This window comes from Halichoerus grypus, chromosome 9 (genome assembly GCF_964656455.1).
Source record: "Halichoerus grypus chromosome 9, mHalGry1.hap1.1, whole genome shotgun sequence".
Classification (NCBI taxonomy): Eukaryota; Metazoa; Chordata; class Mammalia; order Carnivora; family Phocidae; genus Halichoerus; species Halichoerus grypus.
The window spans coordinates 29,572,061-29,585,797 of record NC_135720.1 but is presented as its reverse complement, the minus strand read 5'-3'; the positions used below and the strand labels follow the sequence as shown (position 1 = coordinate 29,585,797).

At 37.7% G+C, this 13,737-nt stretch overlaps 1 long non-coding RNA gene across 2 annotated transcripts in view; it reads right to left on the bottom strand.

The window, feature by feature from the left end:
* Nucleotides 1-1,163: 1,163 nt before the first annotated feature.
* The window catches only part of LOC118539105 (uncharacterized), a 74,566-nt gene continuing 61,992 nt past the window's right edge, over nucleotides 1,164-13,737 (bottom strand). For both annotated transcript variants that reach the window (XR_004918969.2, XR_013441108.1), the window contains one exon: nucleotides 1,164-6,148. This is a non-coding gene — a long non-coding RNA (uncharacterized LOC118539105). The remainder of the gene's footprint in view (nucleotides 6,149-13,737) is intronic.

The following is a 13,737-nucleotide window of genomic DNA, read 5'->3' as shown; positions in this document are numbered from 1 at the left end:
GGGTGCCCCACAGCCTCCCTCTCCTGGTGACCCTCCCCTGCTTCCTGCCGAGAACTCTGGAATGGAAGAGACTGAGACATTGAGGGGGTGGAGAACGTGGCAGAGATCCTAACTTTTTGCTTAAGGAAGCTCTCCACGAGTACCCATCTGCCTTCAGGGAACAAAACATAATTCACTTTAGTCTTTCAAAGGCGATGTTCATGACCAAACCCTGCCGCCAGCAATCTGTGTTGCGGTCCTTCCCCAGCAATAGCATTTTCCCGAGGACTTAGTTTCGGATGTTCTTTGTTACAGAATCTGTTAAGGATGACAAAGAATCCAGATAGCTACCCACCACATTTTATATCCTTAGTGAGCAATTATGACATTTCTTGGGCTATTTAAATGTGTTCTCTGAGTCAGGTGAAGGAGATCATCATAGTTAACCAACAAGTAATTCGTGGGTACTTAACAATATCCTAAGCACTTAATCATACTTAAAATTGACTATTAACAAAGCTTATAAACCATTTGCAGCTCTGAAAGTGAATTTCTCTGTAGGCTTAGAGATTATTAAGCCATTTAGATTTTACCACACAAATATTATTCATGCTTTAATTCCTGAGAAAAGAGATTCAGAAAATCAGGTTAATGCTCCGACGTCTTTCGCTGAGTTTAACAATTACTTACTCCATCTGGGAAGCCCTGAGCTCAGGTTAAACATTCCTCAAGTCATTGCCAAACTTCGTGAATATTAGTGACCACTTTTTAATTATTAAAGAAAAGAATGAGAACGCAAATCAAAGACATTGAAGAATGAACGTTGGCATTTAAGGCAAATAGGTTGTTTTTTTTTTCAAGAATTACTGACCTACAGGAAAATGAATCAAAAATCAAACTATTTCATTTTAGTGGTGTTTTATTTTTAAATAGGAGGATTAAAATAGATCACCTTCTCACCTTTTTTTTTTTTTTTTTTACATCCCGTACTTTTTTTTTTATTGGAAAATTTTTTTAAATTGAGGTAAAATTCATGTACAATAAAATTTGGAGTCTTGTTCCGGGAGTTTTGACAAAGGCATACGGATGTGTAACCACCACCAAAATCCAGATTTAAAATAGTTTCATCTCCTCAAAAAATTCTCCTGTGCCCTTTTGTAGTCAACCCTTCCCCTACCCCCTGGCAGCCATTAGTTTTCTGTGCCTATAGTTTTCCCTTTCTTGAATGCCTTATGAATCAAATCACCCTATTTGAATCTGTTTTAGCATAAAATACTCATTCAACAGTTGAAGGATATTTGGGTTGTTTCCAGTTTGGAGTAATTATGAATAAAGTCACTACAAACATTCATGTATTAGTTCTTGTATAAACATAAGTTTTCCTTTCTCTTGAGTGAATACTTCGGAATAGTATTGTTAGGACATATGGAACCATACATTTATAAGAGATTGACAAACTGTTATCTTAAGTGGCTTTACTATTTTGCATTCCTACCAGCAATGTATAAGAGTTCCAGTTCTTTTATATCCTTGTCTGTGCTGGGTATTATAATCATTTATTTAGATCTTCTTTGATATTTTTCATCAATGTTTTGTATTTTTCAGTATACAGATCTTTGCACTTACTCTGTTAGATTTATACCTATATATTTCGTGTTTTTAGTGTAATTGCAAATGGTAGTTTTATTAAATTTCAATTTCTAATTTATTGCTAGTTTATAGAAATACAGTGTTGATTTTTTTTTTTTTAAAGATTTATGTATTTTAGAGAGAGAGAGAGAGAACCAGCAGGAGCAGCACAGGGAGGGAGAGAGAGAGACTCTCAAGTAGATTCCCTGCTGAGTGCAGAGCCCAACTCGGGACTCAGTCCCACAGCCCATGAGATCACAACCTGAGCCAAAACCTAGAGTCAGACTCAACCAACTGTGCCACCCGGGCACCCCTACGGTTTTGATTTTTCTATCTCACCTTTTTTTTTTTTAAGATTTATTTATTTATTTTAGAGAGAGAGCATGAGCGGGGTAGGGAGAGGCAGAGAGAGGGAGACAAGCCAGACTCTCCACTGAGCGGGGAGCTGGACGTGGGGCTTAATCCCAGGACCCTGAGATCATGACCTGAGCTGAAACCAAGAGTTGGTTGCTTAACTGACTGAGCCACCCAGGCAACCCACCTTCTCACCTGTTTTTAAAATAAAAACTGAATGGTAGAATTCATTTAACAAATGTAGCAATATATTAAAAGCCTTCAATATGATAGTGAGGAACAGGTAAACAAAAAATAAAAGAGGATCAAGGGGAACGAGGACAGAAAATGAATGCTATCGATGCTTCCTTAAGATATGACTAATATTGTTTTTTAAAAATAAGCAATGCTTTTCGCAAGGAAAAGTTGGCAAACGTTTTCTGTAAAGGGCCAGATAGTAACTATTTTGTGTTTTATGGACCACATACGTTCTCTGTTTCATATTGGGGTATCTTTCTTTCTCTTTCTTTCTTTCTCTCTTTCTTTTTTTAAACAACCCTTTGAAAATGTTTAAAACATTCTTTGCTCATACTTATACAAGAACAGACAGTGGGCTAAATTTGACTCACAGTTGGTATAGTTTGCTGACTCCTGCTCTAGATTTCAGAGTAGGCCAGAATGTTGGCCAGAATCTTATGTAAAATTAAAAATATATATAAAATAAATAATCTAATAATATAATAAAACAACAATATTTTATACAAAATAGTAAGTAGTGATTTCATAGAAAATTGGCAAATAAAAGAGTTCTTGACATGGAGACTCTATTTTTAATGAAGAAAGGTATACAGTTCCTTCTTAGAAAAATGGAAATCAGTGTGTAAAATTTCACTTCCCCCCCCAAAAAAGGATCTTCTTTCAAGGAGTGGCTTTCCATCCGGCGACCTTTCAATAGGCCAGCTCTGAGGGCTTTGAAAACCTTGTGTATTTCCAATGAAATCACCCCTGAGCACCTCCTCTGCAGGCAGGGTACTTCCTACTGCTTCAGACAAAGCTTTCTGATCTGAAACATTGGGTTCCTAAATTGGACTCTGAAGGCACACTCTAGAGGTCACTCAAGTTCTCTACAAAATAGTTAAGTTTTTGTGTTTTCATTCCTAAAGATAATAAAAATAATTGATCATTTGGGCGGTCACTGTCAAAATGAGAATGGTCACAGGAATCCAGTGCCCACTGAATTCAAGAGTTCTGGCTAATAGGAATGTGAGTAAAGAATAGTGATATCCTAGCATCCTGTATACAGGATGGTTTTGGGGCAGTTAGGTTAAAACAAAAAGTCACGGATGAGGATGGCCATCAGACAGCTTAATAGCAGTACTACGGGCATATCGAGCCGAAAGAGCTCTGCTGGAGTAGTGGGAGCGACGGGCTGGCAGCGATAGCAGTGGTTTAACTTCTGCAAAGCCGCGTCATTGATCCTGTTCAACTAGCCTAGTTGACTTGGATTTTATTGAATTTGGTTAATGCAGTTGGTTTACAAATTAATTTTAGTTTCTCCCTTATATAAGAAATATAACTCATATATAGGAAATATAACGCCTGGGTTGCTCAGTTGGTTGAGCGTCTGCCTTCCACTCAGGTCATGATCCCGGGGTCCTGGGATGGAACCCCATTTCGGGCTCCTTGCTCAGCACAGAGTCTGTTTCTCCCTCTCCTTCTGCTGCTCCCCCTGCTTGTGCTCTCTCTCTCAAATAAATAAATAAAATCTTTTTTTAAAAAAAGAAATATAACTATAGTAATAAAAACAGGTCAGCACCTCAGGTCTGTGAGGATATCTGTTCTTTGAAGGACACTTCTTAGCGAAAAGCATTCATCAATATTGAACCAAAACCCAAAAGGTACAGGTCGATTTTCTTTTAATGCATATATATATATACACACACACACTATATATATGTATATATATATTCAAAATCTTAATACATATATATATACAAAAATCTTAATGATGAAGTTATTTTAAGTCAGAGATAATAACCTATTTTGAGTAATATTTGACAAAACAAATTTTGGAAGCTCAATAATTGAGGTCAATCATTGTTGAAACTTATTGTAATTAATAGAATTTGGCTGAAACTGAGCTGAAAATTAAGCTACCACTCTCACCCAAATATAATCTTCCTCATACTATCAAATGTTCTGAAGAAATGGTGAGCACTTGCTTGTTGCATGACTTTTCAAAATTTAGCTTTGTTTTTGTTATCTGAATACTGTATATGACCTGTAACAGTGCAAACAAGATGTTTGTTTAATTCCTAGTCCTTTTATAACTGAATCTGGAGGCATTAAAGAATACACGTATTTTCAGAATATGAATGTCTCTCACTTAATTCAAATCAGAGGACTTATTTTGCACTTTTAATGGTTACACGTGTTTATGCAATTATTGTCTTAGTTTAAATATAACCTAATAGCTGACTCTGCATTCATATGCTATGCGGGATTCCTAGCTAAAATATCAATATACCAGAAAGTATTTTGGATATGTGGATCTCTAGTTTACTTTTCAAACATGTAAACTGCAACTTTGATTTCAACTTTAAAACAGAAATTTCCTTTGGGCATTTCTTAATTTTTTGTATCTGTTTTTTGTTTTTGGGGGGGTTCTTTTGGTTGTTGGTTTTTTTTTTTTCATTGAAGACAAAAATATGGTCCCTCTTTAGAGTTACCTACCTTTTTTAAGAAGAGACAAGGGTAAAGGCAGTAATTCATACTGTTTGGTCTCAAACTGCCTTTTTACTTTTAAAAACTGTTGAGGAACCCAAAGAGCTTTTGTTTATGTGGATAATGTCAATTACTGTTTACCATCTTAGAAATTAAAACTGAGCAATTTAAAAGTTATTTATTAATGCATTTAAAATAATGTTAAACTTATTACCTGTTAACGTAAGTAATATATTTCCGGAAAATTAATTATTTTTTCTGAAATGGAAATAATTAAGGAGAAGCATAACTTTATTTTACATTTTTTTGTAGATCTTTTTAATGTCTGGCTTAAAAGAAAATAGGTGGATTTTCACATCTGCTTCTGCATTCAATTTGTTGCTTTATGTTGTTTTGGTTAAAGTATATGAAGAAAATCTGACTTCACACGGACATATGTTTGGAAAAGGGAAGAATATTTCAATATATTTTTCAGATAATTATGGATATTCTTCTTTGATACTATATCAAAACTCAACAAGAAGTAGTTCCTTAAAGGTTAGTTGCAACATGAAGTCAGAAATTACATTAATGAAATTTGCATAGCTACATTAAAATTTGCTCATCTAAAAAACACTCATTCATGTATCTTGCACCTTAAACAAACATTTTACTCATGGCTTTTGTAATATTAAGTATCGGACATCTGGAAAACTTGGTTCAAGAGATATGCAGATCTTATAAATGATTATGCATGTCTTTATACAGTATCAAGAAAATGACATCTGTTAACATCATCACCAATCTCATCAGAACAAAAAAAAGATGTGAGTTTTGGAAAGCTGTCAAGCTCAAAATGGCAGCTACAAATTTTGCTAAATTCTAATTTTCACTTGAAAGTTCAAATTTATCATTCACAACAAATACTGCCAAGTCTTTTTTTGAAATGACAGACATACTTTGTTCATTTTCAAGAAAATGTCTGCCAGATGCCCAAGTCTGAAGAACCACAGTTTGTCTGTCAGTTGTTCTTTCAAGTACAGATAGTGTTCCATTTAAAGACTGGCTAGTTCAGCCTGCAAGTCATCTCCCAGGGGCCTTTCCTTGAGACAATTCACATGGCAGTGGGCAGCGTTAATGCCATCGCGTACTCTTGTTTCGGACAGAACATGGTCTCCAAGGTGGAGCTTTAATAAAATGAATAACGTTTATTGCTTCATCTAGGACTTTCTTAAATAAGACTGGCTTTTTTTTTTCCTGTTTTAAATATGAGTGGATGGCAGTACGTGGATGCTGCCACGACAGATGGTGTACAGTTTGTCTCCACCACTCTGAATCACGTGAAGGTACCCACCACGGCCTTTGCACCAGCTTCAGTGCAAATGTCCAACAGCGAGAAAAGCAGATCCTAATGTATGAAAATACCGTTGACGTCCTAGACCTTCTAGTAGGATCTTGGCGACTTCTAGGGGTCTGTAGACCATACTTGGAGAACCACTGCCTTCTACCATAGGGAAAGAAAAATTACAAATTAGGAAGGAGAAGAAATAAAAAGTAGGAAATATTGAAGTACTGAGAAGTCTTGAAATTCCGTTCTTCCCAGATATTTCTTCAAACAGCTGAATGTCTTTGTTTCTAGACACTTCGTTAACTCATTCAGGCAACGGACATAACTGAGAGCTTTCTGTGTCCTGGCCCTGGGACACAGAGATGAATCAGAGTTCTCTGACTGGAAGTAAATTACAGTCTAGAAGGGGTAAATGTGGTAAGTAAACCAATGCGTACAAAAGGGTGTTACTGGTTCTACAGTAAGAGTATAACATAAGAAAGCGAGTGGACAACTCAACCTGAGGGTGATGAGTGTAAGTTTTGTACAAGTGGTGCAAGGTGAATTTCGTAAGTGTAAGCGTTCATTTGACCAACATGGGAGAGACACTGCATGCACAACGGGTTGGGAGGGGGAAGCTGAGGGGAAAGGGAGTGAGGCTGGAGTGGTAGAAGCTACAGGTCATGGAGGGCTCATGAGCCATTTGCTGCATTTAGTGCCCTATTCTGTGAACACCCAGGAGCCACAAACAGGTTGAGGAATAATGAGATTACAGTTGAAGTGTAGAAAGATTGTTTGAAATGCAAACAATATACCAGAGAAAAGACAAGAATGTCTTACAAGACTATTGCTGCCCTTCAAATGATCCAAGTCTAGATGGCCCAAGCCTGCTTTCCTTTGACTGTTTTCCTGCAGAATTCTTCAAGCAGAAAGCAAGACTAAACTCCATGCTTGCAATGACCTCAAACACAGGAGACACATGTCAAGCTCTCCTAAGGACTCTCTTGCCCTGCTCCACCTTGGTGATAGAGCTTCCGCAGCTCAACAAATACCAGCCAGCTATGGAGTTGCTTGCTTGTCCCTCCTTACTAAAGGTCCTCTCCCCACTCTAATCCTTATCAGGTATTGTGGTGGTTAATTTTAAGTGTCAATTCGGAGGGTGTCTTGGATGAGATTAACATTTAAATTGGTGAACTTTGAATAAGCCGATTGCTCTCCATAATGTCGGTAGGCTGCATTTTATCAGCTGAAAGCCCGAACAGAACAAAAATGCCAGTCTCCCTGAGCAAGAGGGAATTCTCTGGAAGACTGCCTCCAAACTTCATGTGCACCATCAGCTTTCCTGAGTCTCCAGCCTGCTAGCCCACCACTAGAGAACATTAGCTAATACAATTATTATCTTGGGGGTTCCCTGTACTTGGTGTGGGTTCCTTGATGGAACAACAGTACCTCCTATTAGGCCAGCAAATTTTCCTCTGACATCTTAGTCCAAATGTGGCTGTTCAGTTGGTTCAGCTTTCTTTCAGTGTTTCTAACATGGATTTACCCAGCATGTCTCCTTAGAATGTGAGTATACTTATTTCCTATTTTTCTCATCATTGGATTTTAAGTTAAACTAAAACAACTGGAAAAGTTCCATTTAATAAAACCTTATATAACCTGACACCTTACATAGAAAAATAAAAAAGACGCAGATGAGATATTTTAGGTAATTGTTTATGTCGGCTCTTTGGTTGCAAAGAAGAGAGAGATTTACTTCTTCTACCCCAAGAGACTGGGACAGAGTATCATACTCTGTGGAACGACACCTGTGGAAGTGAGGAAAACAGGAATCTTGACCAGCTTTCTTCTTCAAACATTTAGAATCTAAACCAGAGTCCAAAAGAAGCCTCACAACCAAGAATCACAAGAACAGAAGTTTCCCTCGAAGACTAGAACACAGTTTATGTTCTGAAAAGTGAGTCAGGATTCTACATGGTTCTAATGACTAGATTATTCCCTTGCCTTCTCTCAAGTATTCTCTCTGTGTAGCTGTATTCTACTACCATCTAGCTTATTTTCACAAAATAACTTGTGTTCAACGTCTCAAGAGAGAGCATCAGGTTGTCCAATAATCACCACCATTCTTAAAGGGCGGAGCTTTTGCTGTCAGACCACCGCAGAGGCTGTTGGTCTGACTAGATTGGCTGCCTTTGGGTTAGGGATATACCCTGTTCCAATTTTTCTTTAAGATTTTATTTATTTATTTATTATTTATTTAGAGAGAGCAGGGGGAGGAACAGAGGAAGAGAGAGAGAGAGAATCTCAAGCCGACTCCGCACTGAGCGTGGAGCCTGATGCAGGGCTCTATCTCTATCATGAGATCATGACCTAAGCCTAAATCAAGAGTCCTATACTTAACTAACTGAGCCACGCAGGCGCTCCCACCCTGGTCCAATTGTCTGTGGGTAGCAGGCTGATGTGGAGGAAAACATGGCCACTTATGCCTGTGGAACTTCCTAGAGTAACTTCCTCAGCAAGTGCTGTGGATTTCGTGGTTTCCCTCTGAAGAGACTATAGGCATGGCATGGCAGCCATGTCAAGGTCTGGTGTGTTCTGTAAATTGATCATTTTAATAGATGCAGTCGACTTCAGGGAACCTTAGGCAAAAGGATGAGGAAGCCCTCTACCCTCTCTTTGGGGAATCATTTCTCTTTTCATGCTTTATTTCTCTCCTCCATTCTACTCTGTCCTTGTCCTCATGTTCAGTGCCCTGAGCAGAGTTCCAGATGCCATTGCCACAGCCTCACTCTCCTAGCTTCACAGCACACCTCTTGTCTTCCTTTTCATTTTTTTACCCAGAATCCTGCTTTCTGTGACGCTAATCAATGAATGACTAACTAATCCATGAAAACGTTATCAACTAGAGCTAATGAGAGCATGAGGTGGATACTTCTAAAACTGGGGGCAGGCCAACACAAGAGTTGAAGACCAGGAAATCTCCAATGGGGGTGTGGTGCTGGGCAGTGAGAAAAAGAGCTACCCATAATACCATATAAATAACCCTTTTGTCCACCTACATGTCAAGTATGCCCACATTGGGCACAGTGGAACCTAAGAAGAAGTTAGCAAAGAACTGTAAAATCATTTGTGTTCTTATTCTTGAAGTAACTAGACAACTAGTAACTTCATCATTCATTATAAGGCACTCATTAAGTCAATTATTGACTTGTTCTAGTATATTACTACATATCCAAAAGCAATCCAATGGATACCTCACTTTTAGATCCATTATTTTCCCTTCTCACCTATTGTAAATTATGTGAAATTAAGATAAAGAATTGTTTCATTGATCTGGCACTTAAAAGAAACATTCAGTGAAACGCTAAAACTCCAATGGAAAGAAGACTAATTATTTGACAATAGACCATTATTTTTCAGTTGCATATATTGTATGTGTACAGCAGATAACCCAATAGTGGTGTTGAAAATTAGTACGATAGTTATTAATAATTTAGATCTTTACATACTTCTCTGTAAGATTTGAAGTTACTGTAAACAAGTAAGAGTTCATCCTCTGTGTCCTTTGCAGAATTTGAGAGTGATCAAGGGGGAATCATTATGTGTGTGACAAAGGAGGAGCCTGTTTTGCCACCACACACAGCTTTACCAAATTTTCTTCAGGTTCCCATCACCTTGGTAGTATTCAGGGAAACCCAAAAGGAAAAGAACATAAACTATTAATGAACCCCTCAATGCCTTGTGCTTTCTATAAGGAGATTATAGATTCTCTCACCAAGAATTGCAAACTTTTCATCGACTTTTTAATTTAAAACAAGAGGTAGATTCTTATATAATTATTGTATCATACAAGTTTGGGTTTGAATTCCACATTTACCAGCCATGGAGAAGTTCTTATAACCTCTCTGACCTTGGTTTCTTCACATGTCAGATTGGGAGAATACTTGTCTGGTATGGTTGATATGGGATGAGAGATAATGGTGTCTGTCAAGTGCTGGGCACATGGCAAGCACTCTTGGTATTGTTATTTGGAGAAGTGATACGGTAAACTGTTTACATTTAAAAGATATTCACATTCTCTAAGTTTGATGTTGCTTGAAAGCCTTCTTTCCTGCCTAGTGGCAGACTTTCCCTTTTCTTATTGTTCTAAGAATATTTCTCCATTTGGCCCATTGTAAATAGTAACAATTGTTTAGTTGTTCCATCAGAAGAGAGAAGCCTCCCTGGAGCCTGGCTGACAGAGCTCCCTGTCTGATCTGTCTAACAGCTTTGGAGCTGAAGACAAAGCACAGCACTCTCACTTCCTCCTCTAGGAAGAGAACAGTGTCCCCAACCAAAATAGATCCTCATAGTCTTGCAAACACCACCCAGAATAAATACAAAGGAAATGAGGGCAAAAATCTACTGTGGGGGATATTGAGACAGAATTATGCCCAAAATAAAGTTTTTCAAAGCTTGTAGGAAGCAGTAATGGGTATTACAACACATGAATCATTGTTGTGCCAATTCCAGATTATAGATTAGTAATATGCTATGTGCAGAATGGTTCTATTTTGATTACTTGAACATAGATATATATATTATATCTAGAGAAATATGCTGATGTAGCTGCATTTACAAACAAGGATGGCCTAGTCAAAAATTATAAGTACCGACTCACCCATGGAGTTCAATATAAAATTAGTTAAGATCTTGGCATTAAAAAGAGTAATAAACTTCAACTTTCCCTTGTCCTTAATGAAGCTTGAAATAAAAACCATGTGATTCTTTCTATTCTTTATACATTTTCAAATTAAAGCTGGATGCAAATTGGTAAAGGTCAGGGTGGGGGGAGAAGAGACACCAATGATAAACGTTGTACTATAAGAATAGTTAAGTATTTAACTTTTCTGTTAAATTATTGTTAAACTCAATTGTTTTCTATTTAAATAAAATAATGATCTTTATCAGTCATGAATCTGCTAGCTTTCTTTCCCTAATTAGCTAATTTTCCTATTGTCTGGACCTTGGACAATATCTAAAGCTGGAAAAAAATGCTAATTTTAATACAAATTCAAGGTCAATTCATTTGATGAAATTTGAACGATGTCAGATCATGTAAGTTTTCGACATAAAGAACTTCATTTGCCTAAAAAAGTTGCATTTCTTTATTCATGAAAAAAACAATTTAGGGCACCTGGGTGGCTCAGTTGGTTAAGCGTCTGTCTTTGGCTCAGGTCATGCTCCCAGGGTCCTGGGATGGAGTCCCATGTCAGGCTCTCTGCTCAGAGGGGAGTCTGCTTCTCTGCCCCTCCCCTGGCTGTGCTCACTGGCTCTCTCTCTTTCTCTTTCTCTCACTCTCTCTCTCAAATAAATAATTAAAATCTTTAAAAAAATTTATAAGAAGTAGCATCATGGCCTACTGTGATATTATTAAATATCTGGAGAAGAGAAATGTCTAATGAACTTTATAGTTCTGTTTCAGAAGTGGGGGGAAGTAGTTCATTTAACAGATATCAAAACTCACTATAAAGCGACTAGAATCAGAGCAGAATCAAAACAGACAGATAAATGAAAAAGAATAGGGTTCTGAAGTGGATCCAAGTCTATCTGGGAGTAGGTGTCATTGGGGAAGGATCTATAATATTAATTATACATACAATTCAAAGTAAATATAAGTGGGATTGGGATAAGTAACTATACATAAAGAAAATAATGTCAACTCCTGTCTTATAAATATCCAGAAGTAAGTTCGAGACATATTAAGAAACTAAATATAAAATAAGGAACACCATAAAGATATTAGAGAAAAATTAGGAAAATATTTGTATAGCTATAGAGTGAGGAAAGCTTTCTTTGGCAAGATGGGAAACTGAAGGTAAATAACTGAATACATGTTTTTAAAAACTATACTATAGATTGCTGTGTAGCTTGTTTATAAAGGAAAAACTGGGAAGGGTCAATTAAATAAATGTGTGTAACTTTCATGTAGTAAAAAGCACAGAACAGATGATCTTCTAAGAGAAAATATTTACAACGCATATAAAACAATGGCTTAATATCCCTAGTACACAAAGAGCTCTTGAAATTAGTTAGAAAATGATAGTAGTGAATAGGCAATTCACAGCAGAGGAACTACAAAGGACCAATAAGCCTAAGATGTTTGACATTCACATTAGTAATGAGGGAATGAAAATTGAAACACCTGGTCATCATTTAGGGGTGAAGGGGCAGTGTTCCTGCCAGCATGATTTAACTCAAACAAGTCCCGAGGTCTAGTGTTGGTAAGGCTTGGGGGGTAATCATTACTCCTGAATACGAGGGGTAGTTCTGTAAATTGCTTCAGTCCAAAAGTAATCTGCCAACATATCTTAAGATATAAAAATGCAAGGAAATTTTGCCCACGTTCTCAGTTCTGGGTAGTTACTGGACAGCAATAAAAATAAAGTATATAAACATATGTACAAGTATGCTAATTAGGGGAGGGAAGACAGAACTGCGTAGTAGGGAAGAGCATGGCGTCTCCAGATGGACTCATTTGGATTCAAATCCCAACTTGCTGTGACCTTAAGTAAGTTATTTAATCCTTATATGTCTCAACTTTCTCATCTGTAAAATGATATCTATCTTATGGAGGTTGTTTTAACATTAAATGAGATAGTGCTTAGAACATTGTCTAGTAATTTTAAGACCATAATTAACATTGGCTATGATTATTATTATTTGTAATTACAAAAACAACCTGGCCGTCCGTCAACAAGGAACATAATTGAACAAATGCTACTATGAAACCATTACGAATAATGAAACATATCTGTATGTATGCATGTATTTGTTATATGAAGTATATGAAGTAAAAAAGTGCAAGTTACAGTTTGATATATTGTATAACCCCAATTTTGGAATAAAAGCAAAATTAAATAATTCCCCTACAGACGTGCTTATTTTTGTGATAAGATAATAATTTGAGATATTGACCATAAATTTTTTTTTTTTTCTAGTAGTTCACTTTTTACCTCCTTCTACCCTTACTCCCATTCAAGCCCTTGGGCTGCTCTGGGCTTGTTGTACCCAATGAGGTATGGGTAGACAGAAGAATCATCTCAGCAACCAGTTTCCAAAAAAATCACATTTGCAAACATTTGAGGCTTTGAGAAGAGAAGGGGGTCTCCACACTGCCTGACTGAGATAAAAATACAAACATATGAAACACTGTACAAGGATGCTCACGGAAGGTTGGAGAGGAGATGCACCCAGCTTGGAGAGAGACAAGATTGTATTGAGAGAAGAGTGATGAGTGTTGGAGGTGAGCCCAGAAGAGCAGGGTTGATGCCAGAAGCCATAGATAGACCCTGGGCAAGTGGAAAATTCCAGTGAGGCTGGTGGGATCTAAGACCAGAGGAAAATTGGGCCTCAGTTTCTGGGTGGAGGCCAAGGAAGCTGGCAAGAGTCCATGGAGGAAATGGCTGTAGAGAGCCAGGGCTGGTAGAGCCTCAGGCAGCCTGGCAGAGATTGCCATGGCTCAGGCACTGAACCACCGCACCTGACAGGGTCTGACAACAGGGACCAACACACCTGTGGGGACTGGTGGCCAAGGCCCAGATAGAGTGAACGATGTCTCAATATTACTATGGTTACCAAGGAGCAGATGCTGTCCATGCTCGACTTCCCACTCAATTCCTTGGTACTATATAAAACCCCCTGAAATGTAGACATAACTACAGGAAAAAGGAGCATAGTCCACACTAACTGAGGCTGAGTGGCCATCTAACTGATACGAAGGAGTC